The 12,604-nt window shown below is 44.9% G+C and overlaps 1 protein-coding gene across 1 annotated transcript in view; it reads left to right on the top strand.

Annotated features, from left to right (window-relative positions):
- Nucleotides 1-12,604, top strand: part of LOC122942431 (heparan-alpha-glucosaminide N-acetyltransferase-like) — a 458,936-nt gene that overhangs the window by 357,672 nt on the left and 88,660 nt on the right. The gene's annotated exons all lie outside the window — the stretch shown is intronic.

The following is a 12,604-nucleotide window of genomic DNA, read 5'->3' as shown; positions in this document are numbered from 1 at the left end:
ACATATATAGCAGCAGGTAAGAATAACATAATGCGAGAACACGGGTGGTGGCACACCCCAGGGGCAGCGGTAGCATTCCATCAATAGCTTCCATCTACCTAACATTTTGAGCATTGTTATCCCATAATGCATATGCCTCTTTTAAGAGCCAGCTAGGGACTACATACTGCGTATCTGTCTATCCAGAGACCCCAAATACTCTCAAATTTTTAAATACAATATCGTTTCAGATACACCCCCCTTTCCAATCGAATCGCTACGTTCAGCCTAGCAATAACCTCTGGTATGACTGGAGGAAGCGGCTGAATCAATTTCGCTGCCAGAGCTTTACGTGCCTGGTATAGCATTCTGTTAATACCTGTAATAATCGGCGGCTGCAAACTATCCGCTTCAAAGATACCGGGAACGTTGTGGGATCAGGGGAAAAGTTTGCGCTGTATATCTCATTTATTAATTGTTTAACATCATGCCAGTATACTCTCAGACTATCACAGCTCTACAGCATATGAAATAGGTCAGCCCCTGCCTCCCCACACTTCGGACAGCAGGAGTCAGTTCTACAGGTGAAACTCAAAAAATTTGAGTATTGTACAAAGTTCATTTATTTTAGTAATGCAACTTAAAAGGTGAAGCTAACATATGAGATAGACTCATTACATGCAAAGCGAGATATCTCAAGCCTTTACTTGTTATAATTTGGATTATTATGGCTTACAGCTTATGAAACCCCAAAGTCACAATTTTGAGGTACCCTTTGATCAGGAGGTATGGATTACTTAGCTGACTAGAGTGTGACACTTTGAGAATAGAATATTGAACCTTTTCACAAAATTTCTCATTTTAAGTTGCATTTAATGCAGTTTACTGAATAATTCCCCGCAATCAGAATAACTCCCTGGATTAACGACCCCTCTCTAGTAGCTATAGCCTGTAATATTATTACACTCCAGAAATACATCCAGGCCCCTCTTGAATTCCTTTATTGTACTGACCATCACCAGCTCCTCAAGCAGAGAGTTCCATAGTCTGACTGCTCTTACCGTAAAGAATCCTCTTCTATGTTTGTGTACAAACCTTCTTTCCTCCAGACGCAGAGGATGTCCCCTCATCACAGTCACAGACCTGGGAATGAATAGATGATGGGATAGATCTCTGTACTGACCCCTTATATATTTATACATAGTTATTAGATCTCCCCTCAGTCATCTTTCTTCTAAAGTGAATAACCCTAATTTTGATAATCTTTCATGGTATTGTAGTTGCCCCATTCCAGTTATTACTTTTGTTGCCCTCCTCTGGACCCTCTCCAGCTCTGCTATGTCTGCCTTGTCCACTGGAGCCTCAGAACTGTACACAGTATTCCAATTTTAAAGAGGAAGGTCAGGGTTTTATATACTCTATGTAACATAAACAGCTGTGATAGCCTAGCTGCTTCACTAGGAGATACATTTGGGGTTAATGCAAGTGTGTCTTCCCACTGAGTGTCAGTAACCGTTCCCACATCTTTTTCCCATTTTGCTTTACTCTAAATCGGGACTTTCTTCAAGTATTCATCATGCAATGAAGGATAGACTTTTGCGATGCCTCTTTTTACCGATCCTGTTTGGATTGTGCATCCATTGCATGCCTCAGCCTCAAATATTTATAGAAATGCGTGGAGGGGAGGCCAAACTCAGAACACAGCTGCTGAAACTGCTTTTGAAGTCCCTGGGAGTATAACTGGTCAACATTCCAAATCCCATTCCTGCCCCATTGTGAAAACCCCTTTAATTGGGATAATTCAGATAGACGAGGATTATTCCAGATGGAAGAAATATTCAGTAGTCCTGAGATGCCAAAGATCTCTCTAGCCTTAGTCCACACCTTCCTCATAATCCCCAGAATTCGAGCAGATTTAAACCTAGGGTCTACATACCCCTCCAGGACTGCTAATGGCGAATAACAACAATATCTCTAATACTTATGAATTATGATAGAGCAGACGGTCATCCTGATGCAACAATGGACGGTGGAAGAAGAATTACTTCTGAAGTCTTATGAGGAGGAAATGTAGAATAAGGATGAAGAGGAGTCGAAGATGGAAGAGCAAGAGACTGATAATGATAATGATGATGACCACACTGGCAATGACAATCAAGCATCCTAATAGCTGTGGAGCCGGAAAAAAAGGGTCCTCAGGAATGTTGGCGAGCATGGCAAGCTTTTTACTTGCTTGCTTACTTACTGACAGGCTTATTGTTACCATCAAGCAATCCGATGATTACTGGACAGACATGCTTTTAAACCCTTGCTATTAAAGCAAAATGGGGGAATGTTACCCCCAAGGCCAAATTGCTGTATTTCCAAGATACACTGTGTAGGCAGCTGACCACAACTTTCAGCTGGGAAAACCCCTTTCCGTCCGTGTGTCTGACCAGTACTGCGGCTCTTCTCCCCCTCTAGAGTCACCCACCTCCTGCCATTTCCGCTACCATAAGCAGCAGAAGCTGCAGCATCAGCCAGTTCAGTATCATGAACATTATGGGGCAGTTTTTTCAAGTGCCATGTCACACTGACGCAAATCAACAAACTGAGACAGACCACTTGAAAAACCAGGTTCAGTCATTGATCAGTCATAGCTTTTTGATGCTTGGTCCCAAGAAGCCACTGTATTTTTTCTGATAACACTGTATTTGTTTCAACACCAACTGCTGCCAATAAAGGACAATTTTGGGAAGTTTTCTAATATTAAAAAGCATAGAAAATAAGGTTGTATGGTGTATTTTTAGACACATTCAGGGTCATTTACTAACAGATATATGCCAGTTTTCTACAGTATATCTGTTGCAGAATGCTGCGCAAAGGTTATTTGCACCGCAGTCTGATATTTTTCCCCGCTCACGCCTAGTCTAAAAAAGGGAGCGTGGTGTGGAAGGGGAAGGGGGCGGGTCAGCAGGCCTGTCTCATTTTTCATTTTCTTCGCCTGTTTTAGGCGTAGAAAATGTTCGACATCTACACCATCTTCCTTTAGACAAGCGGTAGATGCGCCAAGGTTATGTAGAGGCCGGTGCTTCTACAAACTTTGGCGGATCCACCACATTGCAGAGGTTAGGCATCTAAACACTGTTCTTAATAAAAGACCCCATTGATTATTAACACCATTGACCATGTGTTTACCCATAGCTATATATATCATTGTCTCTCTGGTATTATTTGCTATTGCTGTCATTGCGTTAAAGATCTTAACAGAAGGGAAGGAGCGAAAGAGCAAAAATTCAGGAAAGAAGAGAACTTTTGGCAACCCTGTTTCATGTACTTCACCTGTACCAGATACTGAAGCACATGGTGCAGCATGAGACTTTAGGGGAAGTCAGGATAAGGAGTGATCACATTTAGGCCTCATGCACATGACCGTTCCATTTTTGCGGTCTGCAAACCGCGGATCCGCAAAAAACATAAGCCGCCCGTGTGCCTTCCGCAATTTGCGGAACGGAACGAGCGGCCCATTGTAGAAATGCCTATTCTTGTCCACAAAACTGACAAGAATAGGACATGTTCTATTTTTTTGCGGGGCCACGGAACGGAGCAACGGATGTGAACAGCACGCGGAGTGCTGTCCGCATCTTTTGCAGCCCCATTGAAGTGAATGGGTCCGCATCCGAGCCGCAAAAACGGCGACTCGGATGCGGACCCAAAAAACGGCCGTATGCATGAGGCCTTATACTGCCTGGTCTTGTCAATCAAAGTGCAGAGAGGAAAGAAGTTGCAGAGAGAGCTGCGCCTCTGGGTGTAACAGCAATGCCCCCGTTGCTTGTAGATGCTCATTTTCATGTATGAAAACTTCATTATCTTAGTAATGTGGGCACATATGAACATGGGACCAACACAGATGCCTTCAGCTGCCAAGTGCACATGTAACAGGTCAGCCAGTTTCATAGGCCCAAATCTGCTGACAGATGCCCTTTAATCATTAGACATTGGCACCAATGGTTGTGGCCAGGATCACAGGGGCAGTGCAGTGTAGCGGCGATCTCATAGAAATGAATGGGGTTGCAGTTTGAGTCACACGTGTGCCATGACTATGACCCCTCAATAGCAAAAATCCAGCAGAGTTGGATTTTTGGGGATTCAGTCGCAACTGACACATGTGACTTGCACTGTGACCCCATTCATTTCTATGGGATCACCGCTACATTGTGATACCCCTCCGATTAAGGCCACGTTAGCTGTCATGCGACCAGTGTTGCTGTGTAGCCCTACCCTTATAAATGCCTTTTACTTCCTGCAAGCATATGCGGTTTCCAGCACATATGCAGCTAGTACATGTAATAATAGATAATAGCCAACCACTTTAAGAATCTGAACTCCAATGTCTTGTACCTCCTGGATCTTGTAGTATCTCACTGCAAATTGCAAAGTGAATTTATGACAGTGCTAGACAACAAAAGCTATTGATCAGCAGACAGTGGACTCCATTTTTCTAAAGTTAATCAAGTCCACTGCTTGATATTCAGCCTCCGAACTGTCAAGGAGAAATGAAAGCTAAAGGATCATAAATAGCCAAGTTGGCAGCTGAAGCAGGACTTTAAAAATGTAATGTGATTTTCTATAGTAACTCGGTCTGTAGAGAGTATACATTAGGGCCTGTTCACGAATCCCTGGCTCCAGGCAAACTGGTGAATGCATTGTCGGTATCCCGAAGTTATTCATTGTGATGTTGTACTAGATTCACAGCAAATATTGGGGTAGTTTTGAGGCTCAAAATCCCTCAAATCTCTGTTCCCTCGGGCAAATTACAGAAATGCTAGAAATAAACAAATGCCATAATTGATCCCATAGTTTCTGTCATTAAAAAGTGTCAAACTTTGACGCACGCCATAGCTGCACAACATTTTGTAACTTTTGACGGGTTTAGAGCCTCACTCACTACTTTTCACAAAAATAGGTAGAGGAAACAGGGAGTGGTAGTGCCGGGGCAGCTATAGTCGCCCCGGCTCATTTTATATACAATTATTATAATCTATACCTGGAAATTGATGAAGATTATTGCGGGAATCTACCCCCGATCCTTTGCCGTGTAGATTTCAGCTTTTGCTCACACACCTGCATAGATGTGGAACAACTATTAAGAGGCCTCTTAACAATTGTGGTGTATCTGACAATAATTGGGGATAGAGAATACTGGCATGTAATGCATCCATCTTAATACATTTCCAACCCAGTGTCTTCTGAGGAGGGGGACCTAAATCCATCATTTGGGGCACAAGCTCCATAGGCTTTCCCCAGCTACACCTTGTGATGTCCTTCTCTTGATTTTGCTAGTAATGCACTACCCTCCTTCCTTTCCATGGACATGCTCAGTTTTTCATCAGTCAGTTGAGAGCGATTATAAACTATAATACATTTTGTGGATTCAAATATGAAGTTGGATCATTTTTAATGGATGTCAGATCTGAAAAACGTTCAGATTATCAGATCCTAGATTAATATAGTTTTGCTATATTTTAATTCCTGATCACGTACACGTCGGTATAAAATTGAGATTTTCAATCTTGTCTGCAGCCTCAAGGGGTTGTGTGCTCTAATTACTTATGAGATCGGTGAGGCCCAACTCCTGGCATCTCTGTGAATCAGTTGTTTTAAGTTGTCGCAGCAGACACGCCAACGTGGCATACTCTTCAGTGTTAAACAAAGTTTTCTAGACTTTAGCAGTGGTGCAATGTAATATAACATCTCATCTCATTCAAGGGAGATGGTGTGTAGTTATAACTTTGGAAAGGACACACTGCTCGCACGACTGCTAGAACCCCTTCAAGCAGCTGATTGGTAGGGGTTCCGGGAGTCAGATCCCACTGATCTGATATTGATAACCTATCCTAAGGATAGATCATCTATATCATTACAGCACAACCCTTTTAAAGTTGATGAGAGAATATTGTATATGTGCTATACATGTGAAAATATGATTGTGTTCTACCAATACAAGTCCTCTCATATTTCAGCATTATTTATTATGTAATGTGAGTCATTTTAATTAGCTTTTGGTATTTATTCAATACAATCTGCACATTGTGTATACTATATCAGATGGAACAAGTCTACAGGCCATTCTAGTGGAATGGGATTCTGGCTGTTACAATAAATGTAATCTAAAATCAATACAAATGCCTACAGAGGAAAAAATCTGTAATGTTTTGGTAGGTTCGGTATAAGTTAAAGGATGATAGAATAGTGAATAGTACTAATGAAGGCCCATATCACAGTGTTGCTGGACATAATGAATAAGATATAGTTCATGGACAGAAATATAGCAGAATGTTTAACATTTACCTAAACCTTTCTATATACTTTATTAAAACCTACTGTAAATGCCATAAACATTTTTTTTCTAACATTCTTTGTTTTAACATTTTCCCAGTATAATAGTCACCTGAAGTTCAGGGGCCAATAGTGCTTTAGAATCCCTAGTCCCGTACACCACTTTGGATGGGAATACGGGCTCCCCTGCAATAGCACTGAGCGCTGTACAGGCCAGAACGTCACTGAACCTTATGTGCTGTTATGCCATGTATGGATGGCACAGCTGGGGCTAATAATCCTGGCTAAGCCTTTTTAGGAGGCGGGATAGTCGCTGGCTCCACCCATATTTTGGGAGTGTTTAGGGAGAATTTAGAGAGAGGGAGGAAGCTGCTGCCTCATTCTATCTCTCCTTTGGCCCAGGCAGCTTCAGAAACAGATCTCTGCAAGATATACAGAAAGAGAAGAAGGGAAAGAGAGGAACTTAGAATCTGCATGTACAAGCATTAATATGCAAAATAACTGTGGAGCCCCAGTTATGGGTCTTCAACACAGAGAAAGCCAGATATCCTTCAAAGGAAGGAAAACCGAGCAAAGGGGTGTCTCCATTACAGAGATCACCAGATCCACCACATTAAGTGGCCCCTATGTCAAGATCCCGCTCTTTTACAAGCTTTAAGGATGTGACGGGGAAGACCAAGCCAGTTATCCACCCACAGACAGCTGTTTCATGTACAAGCATAGGAGTCAGCGATGCAACCTGAAACTACAGTACTTTGGACTTTGCTGCCTTGCTGTTGTTAAGACAACCTTCACACCTGGATATGTCCTGGCCAGAAGTGCCTTTAAGACCCTATATCCTACAGGGGACACTAAAGTCATTAAAGCCAAGTAATTTTGGCAGCCATAGATTCTACTGAGAGAGACTTTAGCAAGATAGAGAGAGAAGAAGAATGCCATAACTCCCATTCGGTCATGAGGGTGTCAAGACCCACGCCTGACTCCGTTATACCCGGGGTCAGGAAGTCGCAGCAGTTGGCTGCGCGCTCTATGTAAGATAGGGCTGTTTCCTTATGGTAGCTTTCTAGGATTGCTTTGCAACCCTTTTTGGCTCACTCAGGGATCCGTAGCTCCTTCTCCTCAGCTGTTCCTTGTCCAGCACTCCCCAACCTCCTTATATTCCCCTCTCACACTTCTCTGGTTGCCAGATATAGAGCTTCCTGCCTGGACTTCTTCTATACTGACCCACTGGAGCTGTGTTGCTGCGTTCTCTGGTTGTTGGTCCAGAACGTTTCCCTCCGGATCCCTGTTGAACCTTTGTGGTCTGCTGTGGTCGCCCACCTGGGTTTATGTGTTTGTCTGTATGTCTGTCCTCTCCCTGGTGTTTCCCTCTTAGTGTCAGTGGTACGGACTAGCGATCCCACCGGCCCGTTCACTATCTAGGGCTCATTTTAGGGAAAGCCAGGGTTTAGGCAGGTGATCGCCGCACGGGTGAGGAACCCGTCTAGGGACGTCAGGGCAGTCAGGTGCCAGCCGCAAGGTGAGTCAGGGGTCACCACCTTTGCCTCTCCCTCCCGTGAGGCCTGTAAATTATATTTTAAACTGCGCCCTTACTCCTCTGGTAATGAAGAACAGCGGGTGGGGGTTGTTATTTCCCTGCTGCAGGGGGACCCGCAGTCCTGGGCGTTCTCTTTACCCACTGATTCCCAGGCTCTTCGGTCAGTGGATGAGTTTTTCGGGGCCTTGGGTCTCATATATGACGACCCTGACCGAGTCGCACTGGCTGAATCAAGATTACGGAGACTCCTACAAGGGGAGCGGCCGGTAGAGGAGTATTGCTCTGACTTCCGTAGGTGGGCTACGGATACCCAATGGAACGACCCGGCTCTCAGGAGTCAGTTCTGCTCTGGGTTATCCGAAAGGGTTAAGGATGCGCTTGCATTATATGAGACCCCCTTTTCCCTTGATGCAGTTATGTCCCTTTCTATCCGTATAGATAGATGCCTTAGGGACAGGTTGAAAAAACCGGAGCCATTGGTAACCCCTCCCAAGCAGCAGTTAGTCTGTACGGACTTAGACGAGCCTATGCAGCTAGGAGGAACTACTCGTCAGGTCCGTCCTCCTGAGGTTCGCCGTAGGCGTGGGGTTTGTTTTTTTTGTGGGGAGAGGGGTCATTTCATTAATGTCTGTCCTTCTTTTCTCAGAAACAAAAGACAGTCGGAAAACTACTAACCCCAGGCTGTGTGGAGGATGTCAGCCGGGGGGTATATGTTTCCTCCATACGTACATCGCAATTTGTGTTGCCAGCGGTTATTGTTTTTGGTGTTAAGACGGAGACTATTTCTTTCTTTCTAGACAGTGGAGCAGGGGTAAATTTGATAGATGCCCATTTTGCCCGCACTATGGGTTTGTCTCTCTGTACGCTACAGAGACCTGTTCCCATATTCGCTATTGAATCTGCTCCTCTGTCTCAGAGAAACCTCACCCACATTGTTCATAATATACACCTTCGGGTAGGGGACCACCATAACGAGATGCTTTCATGTTATGTTCTGGAGGGGCTTCCCACTCCGGTAGTGCTGGGCCTTCCCTGGTTGGTAGCGCACAATCCAGTGGTGGATTGGCAGGCCAGGGAGATATCGGAGTGGAGTGAGCATTGCAGAGAAAATTGCTTAAATAGCAATTGCTTAGTCGCCTCCATAACTACCCTACCCACATTTATTTCGGATTTTGAGGACGTTTTTTTCTGAAAAGGGTTGTCAGAAGTTACCACCTCACCGTCCTTATGATTGCCCGGTTAACCTTATTCCCGGCGCAAAATTACCCAAGACCAGGTTATATAATCTTTCGGGTCCAGAGAGACAAGCCATGAAAGATTATATCTCCGAGAGCTTGGCTAAGGGACACATCAGACCCTCTTCTTCACCCGTGGCTGCAGGGTTTTTATTCGTTAAAAAGAAAGATGGGGGTCTGCGTCCTTGCCTAGATTTTCGCGAATTAAATCGGATAACCATCCGAGATCCATACCCTCTTCCTCTCATTCCTGACCTGTTTAACCAGATTGCGGGTGCTAGGTGGTTCTTCAAACTTGATCTTAGGGGGGCCTACAATCTGATTCGTATCAAGGAGGGGGATGAGTGGAAGACAGCTTTTAACACCCCTGAGGGGCATTATGAAAATCTAGTTATGCCTTTCGGTCTGACCAATGCTCCTGCCGTCTTTCAACATTTCGTTAATGACATTTTTAGTCATCTAATCGGCAGGTTTGTGGTAATATACCTAGATGATATTTTAATTTATTCGTCTGATCTGAGAACACATGAGGCGCATGTCAGACAAGTACTGCAGGTCCTACGGACTAATAATTATATGCTAAAATTGAAAAATGTGTCTTCGCCGTTCAGGAGATACAATTCCTAGGTTATTTTTTGTCTGCTTCAGGTTTCCGTATGGATCCTAGGAAGGTCCAGGCAATTTTAGATTGGGATCTTCCTGAGAACCTCAAAGCACTGCAACGGTTCTTGGGCTTCGCGACTTTCTATAGGAAATTCATTAAAAATTATTCAGTTATTGTAAAACCCCTTACTGACATGACTAGGAGAGGGACTGATTTTTCTAAATGGTCTGACGCCGCTAAAGTTATTTTTTCCTCTCTAAAAGAGAGATTTACCTCAGCACCTGTACTAGTCCAACCTGACGTCACTCAGCCTTTTATTGTTGAAGTCGACGCGTCAGAGGTGGGAGTGGGGGCGGTGCTGTCTCAGGGTCCGTCTCCTGGCAAATGGCGTCCTTGTGCTTTCTTTTCTAAAAAACTATCTGCATCAGAAAAGAACTACGATATTGGCAACAGGGAACTATTAGCTATTAAACTAGCGTTTGAAGAATGGCGTCACTTTTTAGAGGGGGCAGTCCACCCCGTCACTGTGATTACGGACCACAAAAATCTTCAGTACCTCAAATCAGCTAAGCATCTCACTCCTAGACAAGCTAGGTGGTCGCTATTTTTCACCAGGTTTAACTTTGTTATTACCTATAGTCCTGGGGCAAAAAATACCAAGGCTGATGCACTATCTCGTTGTTTCCCTGGAGGGGGTAATGTGAGTGATCCGGTACCCATTCTTCAAAGAGGAGTGGTTGTTTCTGCGGTACACTCTGCTCTGGAGGGGAAGGTGTTAGAGGCCCAGGTGGACGCCCCGGTGTCTTGCCCCTCAGAGAAATTGTTTGTACTGTTGAACCTGCGTTTCAAATTATTAAAGGAACATCATAATTCGGCACTTGCTGGGCACCGGGGTAGTAAAGCAACCTTGGAGCTATTGTCTCGTCGTTTTTGGTGGCCAAGGTTGCGTCAGGATGTATTGGATTTTGTGTCGTCTTGTTCTACCTGTGCGCGCACAAAAGTTTTGCATACACGTCCTGCAGGGTCTCTATTACCACTCGTCATTCCCAATAGACCATGGACACATCTGTCAATGGATTTTATCACTGACTTACCTTTGTCAGTGGGTAAAACAGTTATTTTGGTAGTAGTGGACAGGTTTAGCAAAATGGTACACTTCATTGCGCTACCCGCACTACCTAATGCTAAGACTCTTGCTCAGGTATTCATCAGTGAAATCGTGAAGCTTCACGGGGTCCCTTCCGATGTTGTTTCGGATCGGGGTACCCAGTTTATTTCTAAATTTTGGAAAGCTTTTTGTTACCGTTTGGGGGTACACTTGTCGTTTTCCTCAGCTTTCCATCCGCAGTCGAATGGACAGACTGAGCGTACCAACCAAAACCTTGAGACATATCTAAGATGTTTTGTGTCTGAAAACCAAGAGTTGTGGTCATCATATTTACCGTTAGCTGAGTTTGCCATAAATAATCGTCGTCAGGAATCCACTGGCAAGTCACCATATGGTTTTCATCCCCAATTCTGTACTTTCAAAGAGGGGGGGGTCTTCTGGGGTTCCCGAAGAGGAACGGTTTTCGTCATTGGTATGGCAGAAGGTGCAAGCTAACTTGAAAAATATGGGAGGTAAATACAAATGCATGGCTGATAAGAGACGGTCGCCAGGTCCGGACCTAGGAGTGAATGACTGTGTCGTTGTCTACTAGGAATATTAAATTAAAGGTTCCCTCTTGGAAACTGGGTCCTAGGTTCATTGGCCCTTACAAAATTGTAGCCATCATCAACCCCGTGTCTTTTCGCCTGGAGCTACCTCAGACTTTTAAAATCCATAACGTCTTTCATAAGTCGTTACTCAAAAAATATGTTCCACCTCTAGAACCGTCACCGCTGCCACCCCCTCCTGTTGTTGTGGATAGTAATCTAGAGTTTCAGATATCCAAAATTGTTAATTCTCGTCGGGTCCGCCGCTCTCTTCAATATCTGGTGCATTGGAGAGGTTACGGTCCCGAGGAAAGAATGTGGGTTCCTGCGTCTGAGGTAAACGCCGACAGGCTAGTTCGGGCTTTTCATCCTGAGAGACCTGGTCCTGAGTGTCCGGAGGCCCCTCGTAGAGAGGGGGGTACTGTCACGAGGGTGTCAAGACCCACGCCTGACTCCGTTATACCCGGGGTCTGGAAGTCGCAGCAGTTGGCTGCGCGCTCTATGTAAGATATGGCTGTTTCCTTATGGTAGCTTTCTGGGTTTGCTTTGCAACCCTTTTTGGCTCACTCAGGGATCTGTAGCTCCTTCTCCTCAGCTGTTTCTTGTCCAGCACTCCCCAACCTCCTTATATTCCCCTCTCACACTTCTCTGGTTGCCAGATATAGAGCTTCCTGCCTGGACTTCTTCTATACTGACCCACTGGAGCTGTGTTGCTGCGTTCTCTGGTTGTTGGTCCAGAACGTTTCCCTCCGGATCCCTGTTGAACCTTTGTGGTCTGCTGTGGTCGCCCACCTGGGTTTATGTGTTTGTCTGTATTGTCTGTCCTCTCCCTGGTGTTTCCCTCTTAGTGTCAGTGGTGCGGACTAGCGATCCCACCGGCCCGTTCACTATCTAGGGCTCATTTTAGGGAAAGCCAGGGTTTAGGCAGGTGATCGCCGCACGGGTGAGGAACCCGTCTAGGGACATCAGGGCAGTCATGTGCCAGCCGCAAGGTGAGTCAGGGTTCACCACCTTTCCCTCTCCCTTGGGCAGGGCTTTCCCTTTTCCCTCCCTGTGTGTGACGCCGGTCATTACACATTCTTGCTTAAATCCATATATTGCTATTTGGGTGAAAATTGGACTGTGTACAGTTGGAAATGTGTCTGTATTTTGCATTACATTAAAGAGAGACATTTATTTTTCCTCCACTGGCTGGGTTTTCTGACCTCTAAGCTGACCATTGCACTCCACACAACC

Source organism: Bufo gargarizans, chromosome 6 (genome assembly GCF_014858855.1).
Source record: "Bufo gargarizans isolate SCDJY-AF-19 chromosome 6, ASM1485885v1, whole genome shotgun sequence".
NCBI classification, from domain to species: Eukaryota; Metazoa; Chordata; class Amphibia; order Anura; family Bufonidae; genus Bufo; species Bufo gargarizans.
Note: the sequence above shows the minus strand (reverse complement) of the source record. Positions and strands in the feature narration are given on the sequence as shown.